Source organism: Rattus norvegicus, chromosome 4 (assembly GCF_036323735.1).
Source record: "Rattus norvegicus strain BN/NHsdMcwi chromosome 4, GRCr8, whole genome shotgun sequence".
Taxonomy (NCBI): Eukaryota; Metazoa; Chordata; class Mammalia; order Rodentia; family Muridae; genus Rattus; species Rattus norvegicus.
This window is the reverse complement of record NC_086022.1, coordinates 159880687-159893080: the sequence shown is the minus strand read 5'-3', so window position 1 is coordinate 159893080 and position 12394 is coordinate 159880687. Positions and strand designations below refer to the sequence as shown.

Here is a 12394-nt window from a genome sequence, read left to right as displayed (position 1 = left end):
TGCGCGCGCGCGCGCACACACACACACACACACACACACACACACACACACACCCCATGAGCTATTGGCTAGGGAGTCCCCACAGACCCTCACATAACTCGGGCTTTTGCCACCACTCTTGGCTACCAGCCAGGACTAGACCCCATTGCTCATCTAGCGAACAGGAGAATCAGACTGGACTAGGATTGGAAGCTTCCGTTCTGCTGGCCAGCATTCATAGTGCTGGAAGTTTCTATGTCAGCTGCCGTGGGAGAAAGTGGTAAGTGACCGACCCAACTGTAGACCCCACATACTACAATCCTGAACTGCCTGGTAAGACAGCAGCATGACTATCTGGAGGTTACGAGCCGATCTCTGATCCACAGGAGGGAACACAGACCTGGTTGTCAAGGTCAAAAGCCTGTGGCCCTGTGGGTCCTACACTAAATTAAAGTGTAGTAAAACTGCCTTCTAGTGCTCGCTTCTGCAGCACATATACTAAAATCAGAACGATACAGAGAAGATTAGCATGGCCCCTCCTCGAGGATGACACGCAAAACTGCCTTCTAAATATTTATGTTTATGTCCATAGACTAATGTAGCTCTTAGCTTTGACCCCCAAAATGCCTCTCAGCCACGGGCGAGGCTCAAAACAAGGATTCATAGCTGGTCAAATGCCAAAGATGACTGGCCACTGAGGCTCAGGCAAAACGGAACATCTGTGTCACCCTTCCTGAGATCCCAGGAATATTGTGGAGAAAGGATACAAGAACTGTGGTAGGCAAAGAGGGTGGGGCTGAAGTGAAGTGAGTCGAGTCGTCCCACTGCTTACAAGTACAGAAATGTCATTAACGACAAAAGAACAGTTCGGCTGAAGTTGTGCCTGGGGTGGGGGTCGCTCAGCCTTGAAAGCTTGGACACCTGAGTCCCCTACCCAGAGTGCGCATAATTGAAAGCCAGTGCAGTGCCTTCTCTGGGGCTACCCTAGTTGCTGAAGAGCCCCAGGTTGATGAGAAATCCTGTCTCAAAAACCAAGGCAGACAGCACTGCCTGAGGAATGACGTCTGGAATTGACCTCTGCCCTCCATGATGTGCACTCTCCATACACCAATAGTTATGCTGTCTTGGTTTGTTTTAAGACAAGGTCTCACTGTGCAACCCTGGCTGGCCTGGAACTTTCTATGTGGACTGGCTGGCCACAAACTCACAGAGATCCGCCCCCTGCCTCTTGTCCCAAATGCTGCAATTAAAGAGTTGTGCCACCACACCCTGGCCCAAGGCTGGCTAAGTTCTATGCTGCGTCTTTGTAACCACAAAATTAATAAGAAAAACAAATTAGTGTGTATTTCTTCCTCTTCCTAAAGTGTACAGTAGCTTTCCCTTTTGCTCAGAATAATAGCTGAGTTCTCAAGTAGCCTAGAAATCTCTGCTGGCCTCGGTTCCACACCCAGCTCCACCGCAGAACACGCAGGCAGCAGGCGTGTGTGTGTGTGTGTGTGTGTGTGTGTGTGTGTGTCTGTGTGTGTCTGTGTCTGTGTGTCTGTGTCTGTTTCTTTCTCTGTGTGTTTCTCTCTGTATGTGTTTCTTTCTATGCATGCATATTTCTTCCTTACCCTCACTCTCTCCCCCCCCATGTGTGTGTTTCTCTCTCTCTCTCTCTCTCTCTCTCTCTCTCTCTCTCTCTCTCTGTGTGTGTGTGTGTGTGTGTGTGTGTGTCTATCTCTGTCTCTGTGTCTCCATCTCTCTCAAACGCACTAAGTAGCCCAGGATGACTTTGAACCTCAGATCCTCCCTCCCTCCCTTTGCTGAGTCCCTGAGTATTGGGATTATTGGGATTACAGGTCAGCACCAGCAGGACTTTATTCTGAGTGAGCGCAGTGTGATCCCACAGGGTCTCTCTGCTCCTGTCTGCTTACTCCTTACAAGTTATACTCACAGGCTTACTAACCCTCCTGGACAGGACCTCAGGACCACCACGCCACCATCACAGCAAGAGGCACAGCACAACAGACATTCCTACTCCGGGCTAACTAAATTTATCCTTACTAAATTCTGGGGTCTTCCTGTAGGCTGCCTTTTGAGGGTTATGGTTAGATCGCACATGTAAAGTTTGGCCCTTATACATATAAGCAGGGCCTTCTGTGACTGGGCCTCAGAAAGCTCTTGACTTTGGGTGACTGAGAGGGCGATGCCACACATCCCTTTGAGAGTTTGATTAAAACTATAAAACCAGGCCTGGTGTGGTGACCCTTGCCTGTAATCCCAGTACTCTGAGGGCTGGAGCAGGAGGATGGTGGGTTCATGGTGCATATATTGTCTTCTGATGTTTATAAGGCTGTCAAAAGCCCCGGAAACCAAGAACCCTAAGTATACAGAGAGAACACAAAATTAATCTTAAGAGCTGAGAAGCGTGGCTAGCTTGTGAAGAGAGCCTGGAGTACAGGGAACGCTGCAGCCAGGAGACTAGCATCTTTAGGTCCACAGTGCCCCCTGCTTGTTGCACTCAGCAACTACACAGGCTTGCCTGGTGGGAAGAAATTTATCACCCTGGGAAAATACTTGGTGGGACTATTCCCCAGCCTGTTCCACCGTGTTCTCCACAGCCATCTCTACAGTCTGACATCTCTCCAAGACATTAAATGTGTCAGTTCTGCCCCTCTGCTTGCTACAAGTCTGGAACGGGATGTTAAACACCATTATGAAATACCATTGTTTTTAATAATTGTTTTCTCTGTCTCTTTGGGAATTGAACTCAGGGTCTCAAATATACAAAATACCCGCTCTACCACTGAGATACACCCTCAGCTCAATAATCGTGATATTTCTAATTATTGTTACAATCTTTGCCACAAGCAAGTGTCCCTGGTACCGGAGAAGCTGAGGCAGGAAGTTTGAAAGCACAAAACCCATCTGGGCTGCAGACTGAGTTCAAGGACAGCCTGGGGAGTTTAATGAGACCCCCACTCAAAATTTTAAAAAAGTGGAAAACAAGGGATGAGGATGTGGCCCAGGGCTAGGGAACTTGTCTAGCATGCATGCTGGGCACGGACTTCAGGGACTGCCGGAATCTCCGTGGCTAATCTTCGCTACACGAATGTCTTAGTGCGTGCTTTAAATGGTACTTAGAAATATGGTTCGGCAGCTAAGAACACTTGCTGTTCTTACAGAGGGCCAGTTCATCTCCTCGGAACCCTTGGCGAGCCCTGCACCCACATCAAGTGGCTCACTACTCCCGGTGGTTTCCAGCTCCAAGGGATCCGATGCTTCTTCCGGTCTCCGTTGGCACCCGCGCCCAGACACGCATAACTAACAGAAAATCTCTTTTTTTCTAGCAGTGCTTTCTACATTCCCAGTTTGTGATTCATTAACTCTGAAATCATAGAAGTCACTCTTGCTGGGAACAGGTGACACAGAGAAAGCAAACAGCTACAGCAGAAACGTCCAGAAAAGGCCAGGCACAGGGTAACCCATCTTTAATTTCAGCGCTCAGGAGGCAGAGGCAGGGAGATCTCTATAAAATTTGAGACCCACCTGATCTACAGAGGTACACAGTGAGACCTTGTCTAAAAAAAACAACAAATATCCGGGCAGTGGTGGTGCAGGCCTTTAATCCCAGTACTCGGGTGGCAGAGGCAGGAAGAGCTCTGAGTTTGAGGCCAGCCTGGTCTACAGAGCCAGTTCTAGAATAGCCAGGGGTATTCTCAGAAAAGCCCCATCTCTTTTCTTTTCTTTTTTTCTTTTCTTTTCTTTTTCTTTTTTTTTTTTTTTGGAGCTGGGGACCGAACCCAGGGCCTTGTGCTTGCTAGGCAAGCGCTCTACCGCTGAGCTTAGCATCTTATGTGAGGCGAGACCTGGAGTCATCTCCAGGACTGAGTGGGAGTAGGGAAGAGAGAGAGAAACTTAGGGTCGTGCAGTATGTAGAATTACTCAATAAGGGGCTGGGGAAACGGCCTGGCAGCGCTCCCCACCAGTCGTTGCTTTTGCAGAGAACCTGAATTCAGTTGCCAGAACCCACATAGAGACTCACAACCATCTGTAACTCCAGCTCCAGGGGATCTGACACCTTTTTCTGGTCTCCACAGGTATCAGGCATGCAATGGCACATAGACATCCATGTAGGCCAAACACTCAGGTTGTCTTAGTTAGAGTTTCCTTGCTGTGAAGAGACACCATGACCAAAGCAACTCTTACAAAGGCAAACACTTCACTGGGGCTGGCTTACAGGTTCAGAGACTCGGTCCATTACCATCATGGTGGGAAGCATGGAAACCCGCAGGCAGACTTGGTGCTGGAAAAGCCAAGCGTTCTACATCTTGATTCAAAGGCAGCCAGGAGGGTATCTCCCTCACACTTCATGGAGCCTGAGCAGAGGAGTCTCGAAGCCCCAAACCCACAGTGACGCACTTCCTCCAAGGCCACACCTCTTAACAGTGCCACTCCCTGGTCAAAGCATATTCAAATCACCACATAAATACACTGCAATAAAATATTATTAAAATTTATATTCACCTACTTTATGGTATAGGTATGAATGTTTTGCGTATGTTTACATGTATGCATGACTGACCTCTCAGGAGGAGTTGGGTCCCCAGAACTGTAGTTACAGATGGTTGCCATGTGGGTGCTGGGAATTGAACCCAGGTCTTCTGCAAGAGCAACAGGTACTCTAAACCACTGGGCCAGCTCCCAGCCCCAAATGAAATATTTTTAAAATTCAAGAAATACTAAGTGTTATTCTTATCACTGTCAGTGGGCCATTTTGAACTGTATTTAATTCACTGAAAGGCACTAACAGCCAGCAAGTTGGCTCCTGCAGCCAAGGAAGAGTTGAAGGAAGTAAGAAAGAAAACCCTCCATGATTCAGCAACAGTCACCAAGGAAACATTCTTTCTCGTGTGTTCACGGAAAACACAGAGACGTGAACACCGAATTGCTCCTGCGCTCTCCCAGGAAGTCTCGGTCGCTCGCTCCCAGAGTAAAGTGCTCATGTGGGTTTTGTTTGTTCTGCTTTCACATTTTTACTGAGCTGTGATTCATACGGTATAAACTTGTCGTTTGAACTTGGTCAGTGGCTTCTGGCATACTCACTGTGTAGAGACACCATCACCAGTACAATCTCGTCCCAAACCATTCCTATCGCCCCCAAAAGAAACTCCAAACTTGTCTGCAGCTCTGTTCTTTCCCCTCAGCACTCCCTGGAAGTGGTTACTCTGTCCCCTGTCTCTATGGTTAGTCTATTCTGGGCATTTTATATAAATGAGATCAGACAAACTGTTCAGACAGGGTCTTAGGTAGCCCAGGCTAGCCTCCAGCTCATTACTAAGTCAAGAATGAGCTGGAATTTGTTCTCCCAGCTCTGTCTCCTGAATGCTGGGGTTACAGGCGTGTGCCATGTGTACACATTTTTGTATAAATGTGTCTTGAGCTCTCCAATGTCTCCAGGTGGAACTTTGGTCAGTTTACATTTGACCCTTTGAGAAGCCACTAAGTAGTTCTGTGTACAGAACTACTGTATTTTACAACCCCACCAGCAGTGCATGGGGAAAGTTCTCAATTAGCAAAATAATAAACCTAGGAGAAACCCCAGTGATTATGATCCCTGGCTGCTATGCAAAGCTTATCGCAACCTCCCTCCACTCTCACAGACAGATGTCAACGTTATTTAATTAGTATCCAGCAGATAAGAAGAGACACCTTGTGTTTGCTTTCTCTTACCTTGGTTACTGATGGGGTTAGCATTTACACCTCTGTTAGGCGGTTTTGCTGTTGCTTTAAGTTCGGGGTGGGGTTTGTTTGGGGTTGGGGGTTGTTTGTTTGTTTGTTTTGGAGACAGAATCTCTGTAGCCCCAGCTAGCCTGGAGCTTGCTGTATAGACCAGGCTAGCCTGGAACTCTTCCTCACATGCTGGGATTTTAGGTGTGTACCACCGTCTGGCTGTAACTTTTTAAACTTACAAATATGTTGATGCTTTGTGGGTATATGACACCTAATAAAATGACAAGGACCAAGGATGCTTCATTTGAGGGACATCAATGTAAGCCCAACCTGGAAGCACGGACCTGTAATCCCAGCTACAGCTGAAGGCTAGCCTGGGCTAACAGAGAAACACTGACTTATCAGAAGAAGCACTGAGCCAGAAACTAGAATGTTCCGTTTCTGCTCTGATGCTTGTTTATTTTGGTTTGGGTTTTTTTGGGTTTTGTTTTTATTTTTGAGACAGGGTTTGACTACACTGCCTTGATTGACCTGGAAATCTTTGTGTAGACCAGCTGGCCTCAGCTCACAGAGATCTGCGTACCTCTGCCTCCTTAATGCTGGGATTAGAGACATTCAGAAGCTCATTATGTAGCCCAGGCTGGCCTGGAGCTCACTTTGTAGTCCAGGCACTGAAGGCCTCTTCCTAGATCCTCTGCCTCCACTGCTACCTCTTGAGAGGCCTCTACAGACTCGCACCACCATGTTCGGCTATCTTGATTGTTAAGTAACTTGAAGAGGAACCATTATCCTGGGCAGGGTGGTATAAGCCTTTAATCGCAGAATTTAGGGGGCAGAGGCAGGTGGATTTCTATGAGTTCAAGGCCAGCCTGGTCTACGTAGCCAGCTCCAAGCCTGTCAAGGCTACAGAATGAGACCCTGTCCGAAAAAAAATTATTTTTTTAAAGAATAGAGTGATAATCTTGGATTTAGCATCTTCATCATGTTCTGCCCAAAGCGTGTAAAAACGTGAAAATAAAAGGGCTTTGTAGGCTCCAGATCTGTGCATAAAAGAAACTCTGGGCGTGGTCGTGTGCACCTGTGAGCCCGGCTCTCATAGGGCTGATGCAGGAACATAGCGCGTTCACGACACGGCTGGAGTACACAGCGAGCTCCGGGGAAGCCTGGAGTGCTTAGGGAAACCTAGCCTCTAAGGTGGGGTTGCGGAAGCTGCTTTGGCCTTTTCTTTTGGCTCCAAACAACCCGCCACTGGCTGGGAGAACTCTAAGTGACCAGAGCTGTCACTAGAGCTGTTAACTGTTGTACTTTTCATTGTTGGGAGTTTTCTGTGTCTGCAGTTCTGGACTCCTCCCTAATTAGGTGGAGGGAGTGAACCCTCCAATCAGCACAGAGTTTCGCAATCAGCCCCAGTTGTGAGACCAGGCGTCTGTCTCACCTCCCGAGGAAACCCGTGCCGGAGAACGCACCTTCCCCTCCCCACATCGCGCTGCAGTGAACATAGGAAACAGCTGAGTTATGAACCAGACAAGGGAGAGGATGCTCCACCCTGCATACATGCCCTCTAGAAATCGATTTGTGCTGCATTGTTGCTGGGAACCATGGAAACCACGGTGCCCGTGAGTCAGCCGGTAGTAAACAGGATTCTTTACTAACAGAAGTTGCCAGGGCAACCCTGTGAGAATAAGACCCTGCCTCTCTTGGTTTAACCTCGGAGAGCCTCCAGGCACCGGTGCGGGACTCCTTATCTCCCACTCCAGAGCTCCTAGATCTGGCTCCTTGGAGTAAGTCAGGTGAATGACTTGTACATGCCCAGCTCTTTGGGGCTCTTTTCTGGAAACCACAGGGCACTGAGCTCCCCAATCCTGAAGTTCTGGGTTTCCTTCTCGGCACCGCTCACACCCTGAACTCTTTTACTGGCTCCTGACTCAGTCTCTGCTCAGATGACAGGGCCTTTCCTGACCCGGTGAACGACCTTTATAAACTTTATAAAACATAGAGCCTTATTACCACACACATGCAATCTGGAACAGCTGGCTTTTCATCTTGGACTTCCCAGCTCCCAGATTCGTCCCTCAGCTTCCTGGTCTAGGTTGGATGGACCCGTCCAAAGATCCGGATGGATGGAGACAGGGACGATGGGATGGGGACGGGATGAGGAGGATAGGAGGAGCAGAGATGCCGGCTGCCGTATAAATACTGACCGAGGAGTATTTAGACTCCCGTTACAGTCATCTTCTTGGAATTTCCCTGCCACGGTGAGACATCTGGCCATGCTCCATGTCTCCTGCCTTTTCACCAAGTCGCCTGCTTGCCATTTGATAAAAGAAAGATGGGGCTGGGGTTAGGGAAACGGTTCAGCAGTTAAGAACACTGGCTGCTTTTGAGTAGGACTTGGGTTCAGTTCCCAGCACCCACCCGGTAGAACACAACACCCGAAACTCCAGGTCCAGATCTGCTGCCCTCCTCCAGTCTCCAAATCGTACGGCATGCGTGTGGTGCGCAGATATACACGCAGACAAAACACTCACGCACATAAAGATGACGTAAATCTTTTTAAAATTTAAGAAAAAAGGGAGGGGTGGGATTTGGCTTGGTAGGGAGCACCTGACCAGAATGCTCGCGGAGGCTCGGGGGTTCCATACAGCGCTACGAAACCAAACGTGGACTAAACCTTTACCAATGGTGCACACCCCAGCCAGGGGTAGGGGACAGGGATGCCTTGTCTGTGGAGACTCTGAGACCAATAAGCAACCAACGGTTACCTGTTTTTTGTTTTGTTAGTTTTTAATTTTTATACATTTTAAGTTAAATACAATTGTACCACTTTCGCCTTTTCCTTTCCTTCAATCCATTCCAAGCCCTCCTTCCAACCCCTTCCCTGCCCCGCTTCACTCTCATGTTAACAGCCTCTTTTTTTTGACTAGTATTTTTTACACATATACATACACATATGCATACATAGACGCATACATGCACACGTGTATGTATAAATGTATAAATATAACCCACTGAGTGTTTTTGTGTATCAGTGTTCAGGACCGACTGCCTTGTATAGGATGAGCAATTAGAGGCCTTATTCCCCCCCCCCCACCCCCACCGCAAAGGCTGATTCTCCTCTCTGCAGTCATTTCTTTCCCATAGTTCTCTGGTTTGGGGGGTGGAGATGGGGCACATGAGTAACCCCGCCCCTTTTCTGGTTTGCATGTTGTTGTTCAGATAATGTTTACGTAGCCATTTCTCTAAGAGACCCTCTCGGTAGACATCATGGTATTCTGACTCTTAAAATTGTTCTACCTCCTCCTTTTCAGGGTTTCCTGAACCCTTGATGAAGGAGCTGGGATGTAGACACAGGCATTGGAGCTGGGAACCCCCCTACCCCATTGTGTCCAGTTGTGGTTTCTGTGATGTTCTCCGTTGCCTTAAAGAGAAAGTTGTTTGAGAGGAGTGATAGATTTGCCCGTGGGTATAAGGATAAGATTTAGAATGTAGTTAGGATTCAATGCTGACTCGCAATGTTTCAGTAATAGATTGCCTCCTAAGATCCAGGACCCTGTTAGCCCTGGGAAGCTGGCTTGGTTTCTAGTAGTAGAGATTTCTTTCTTGAGTTCCTTAGAGAGCAGCTGGTTATCACCAACTTGAGTGTTACTGTTGCTATGGTCCTTGCTGGTCACTGTTGTGGTTCACGGATGTCACTGGGTAGGAGTGTCACTTGCTTCCCGCCATTTGGCGGCTTGCACAGCTCCTTCTAGTACTATAAAAAGGAGACTGCAGGAAGGAGGCTTCAGAACAGATCCAGATCCTGTCCCCTCAGTGGGTCTTCAACAGGAGGGGCTGCTTACCTTTGAGACTCAGCCAAGGACAACTATTGTCTTGGGAGTCACTTGGACTATGCTCACCACCATTCAAAAGGAGATTTCTCAGAAGTGGTCCTGGGGGTTTTGTTTGTCTGTGGTTCTTGTGGGGAGCACTGTTAACCCAAGTGGCACGATCTTTCTCTCTCCTCCCTCCCTCCCTCCCTCCCGTCCTCCCTCTCTCTCTCCCTCCCCCTCCCCCTTCCCCTCTCTCTCTCCTTCTCTCTCTCTCCTTCTCTCTCTCCCTCCCTCTCTCTCTGCATATGATTTTAGTTAAATATAATGTAAGAAAATTCCTTGAGGCTTTATCAAACAACTGTGTGGTTGTTCATCCCTCGCCATCTCCTTCAGTGTTGACCTCCCATTCCCAGTTGAAGCCCTTCCCATTTTCCCACTTACTACTTAAAATCATCTGGATCCCACTACTCCCCTCTCAAGCCCCTACACACACACACACACACACACACACACACTCCATGGTCCCTTTATACTTACTTCCCTGGTTTTTGTGGTTACTCCAAGGATTACACCCATACCTGAGGATTTGGAGCTAGGAGCCACAGATGAGATGGGTTTTTCTTTCTGAGTCGGGTAATCCATCTCAATATAATCTTTTCTAGGTCCATTCACTTCCCTGTGGATTTTGTTTGTCTTTGCAGCTGAAGGGTATTCTATTTTGTACCTGTACCGTGTTTTTATTACCCGTTCACCTGTTGAAAAGCACTTAGATTGCCTCTGGTTCCGAGCCGATGTGAATAGCGTGGCTAGCAAGCTACTTGCTGAGCGAGTATCCGTGGATTAGGGTGTTGAACCCTTTGGGCATCTGCCAAGCAGTTTGGTTCAGCTGAGTCATACAGCAAATTTACTCAGTGCTTTGTGGGCTCTCCATACTGCTTCCCAGAGTGGCCACAACGATCTATATTCCGAACAACAGTGAATGAGGGTTCCCTTTTCCCACAACCCCACCCGCATTTGTGATCAGTTGTCTTGTTGATCTTAGCCATTCCGACTGGGATAAGAAGAAATCTCAAAGTTGTTTTAATCTTTGTTCCCCTGACTACTGAAAACGACTGTCTTAAAGTCACTGTTCTATTCCTGAGAAGAGACACCATGACCAAGGCAACTCTTATATAAGAAAGCATTTAGCTGGGGCCTTGATTACAGTGTCAGAGGGGTAGCTTATGATCACTATGACAGGAAACCTTATGGTAGATCCTTATGGGGCTGAGAGCTTACATACCGATGCACAGGCAGCAGGCAGAAAGACAGACCCTGGGCCTGGTGTGGGCTCTGAAACCTCCCAGGAACACACCTTCTCCAACAAGGCCACACCTCCTTCAACAAGGCTACACCTTCTCCAACAAGGCCACACCTCCTTCAACAAGGCCACGCCTCCAAATCCTTCCCAAAGGGTCATACTCAAACATATGAGCCTATGAAGACCATTTTCACTGGAACCACCACAATGATGAATACTTTTTGTGATATTTCTTAGCCGTTGAGAACTCTCTAGACTCGTGAACCACATTTTGATTGGTCCCTTTGTTTTCTTGACTCTGTTCTTTGTTTTTGTTTTCAGTTCTCTGTGTATTCAGGATATTTTTCTTCTATCAGATGAATGGCTGGCAAATATTCTCCCGAATTCTGCAGGCCTCTTCTTCACTTCACTATCCCCTCGGACCACTGATCTGATCAATGGCGGAAGCACAATGCTTTACCCTGAGAATGTGTTTTGTTGGTGTAGGAGGTTGGGGTTGTTTGTTTGTTTTGTTTCTGAGGCCAGATGTGCATCCCTGGCCTGTAACTTTCTACACAAATCATGCTGGTTTCCAATTTGCCATGATCCTCCCGTCTCTACCTCCTCAGAGCTGGGATTCAGGGCATGAATGAGCTGCCATGCTCAACCTTGGTTTTGGTTTGCTCTGATGTGGCTCCGTACGGGCTTCATTATTTGCTTGTGTTATGTTTTGGGGCCAAGGATCAAACCCAAGGTCTTAAGACAGTAGGCTAAGCTGTCTACTGCTAAACTCAGTTCTCTAACCCTGCTCTAAGTCAAAATGAATGACAGTAGTGACCACTGAGCTTCAGGGATGTGCAAACATCAAATCAGAAAGGTAGGTGTGTGTATACATGTATAACTTAGACTTCAAACACATGCAATACAAAATGTAATTCTAAAAACTCCAGAGAGGGAGGGGTGTTCCCGAACCCTCTGGACTCAACTATATGTGTTGCTGCCAACACTATGAGGCACCCTTCTGTATTGCTGAAGCTCCCTTTGGCCCAGTCAGCACCACACCCCTGTGGTGTTGCCTGTGCCCTGGACTGCTTGCTGCCTGACCCTACCTGCCCTTGGGGGTCAGGTGGTGCAGAGTCAAAGAGACAGGCTCCGGGATCAGGTGAGAAATGTAGCAGCAAGCTCATCTGAGCACTGCTGCAAGCTCCTTTAATCCCCTCCACCCACGCCCCATGGATCCCGAGAAAGCCTCTCTTCTAAACAGCAAGTCCAGATTGGCAGGCATTGTCTGCACCATCGACCACGGTCCTCCTGCAGGAGATGCTTTTGCAGCTGTGCTGCCCCCAGCGTTTACATAGAGGCGGTCCTGCTGTTCCTGCTACACTGTGGAACTGGGGATCTCTGAGCCCCAAGAAGTCAGTGACCTCGATGTCACAAAGGCGAGGCACGTACACTCCCTGCCTCTTGGCTTATGGTGTTCTAGCCGTGTCAGGATTCTGCCAAGGAGAATCATCCCTCCTCCTTGCGCGTGTCCCGATTTGCTTTCTGCTGCCGTGATCACACCCTTGAAGGCCAAAGGCAACTTGTGGAGAAAGGGGTTTGTTTCACCTTA

General features: G+C 48.1%; 1 protein-coding gene and 1 non-coding gene across 2 annotated transcripts in view; both read left to right on the top strand.

Annotated features, from left to right (window-relative positions):
* Nucleotides 1-453: 453 nt before the first annotated feature.
* On the top strand, nt 454-555 carry Rnu6-212 (RNA, U6 small nuclear 212). Its single transcript, XR_005504218.1, has one exon. It is a non-coding gene; the product is annotated as a U6 spliceosomal RNA (small nuclear RNA).
* A 6795-nt stretch (nt 556-7350) lies between these two features.
* The window catches only part of Plekhg6 (pleckstrin homology and RhoGEF domain containing G6), a 35744-nt gene continuing 30700 nt past the window's right edge, over nt 7351-12394 (top strand). The window contains exon 1 of the mRNA XM_063285336.1: nt 7351-7484. The gene's annotated coding sequence lies outside the window, so the exon portion shown is untranslated. The remainder of the gene's footprint in view (nt 7485-12394) is intronic.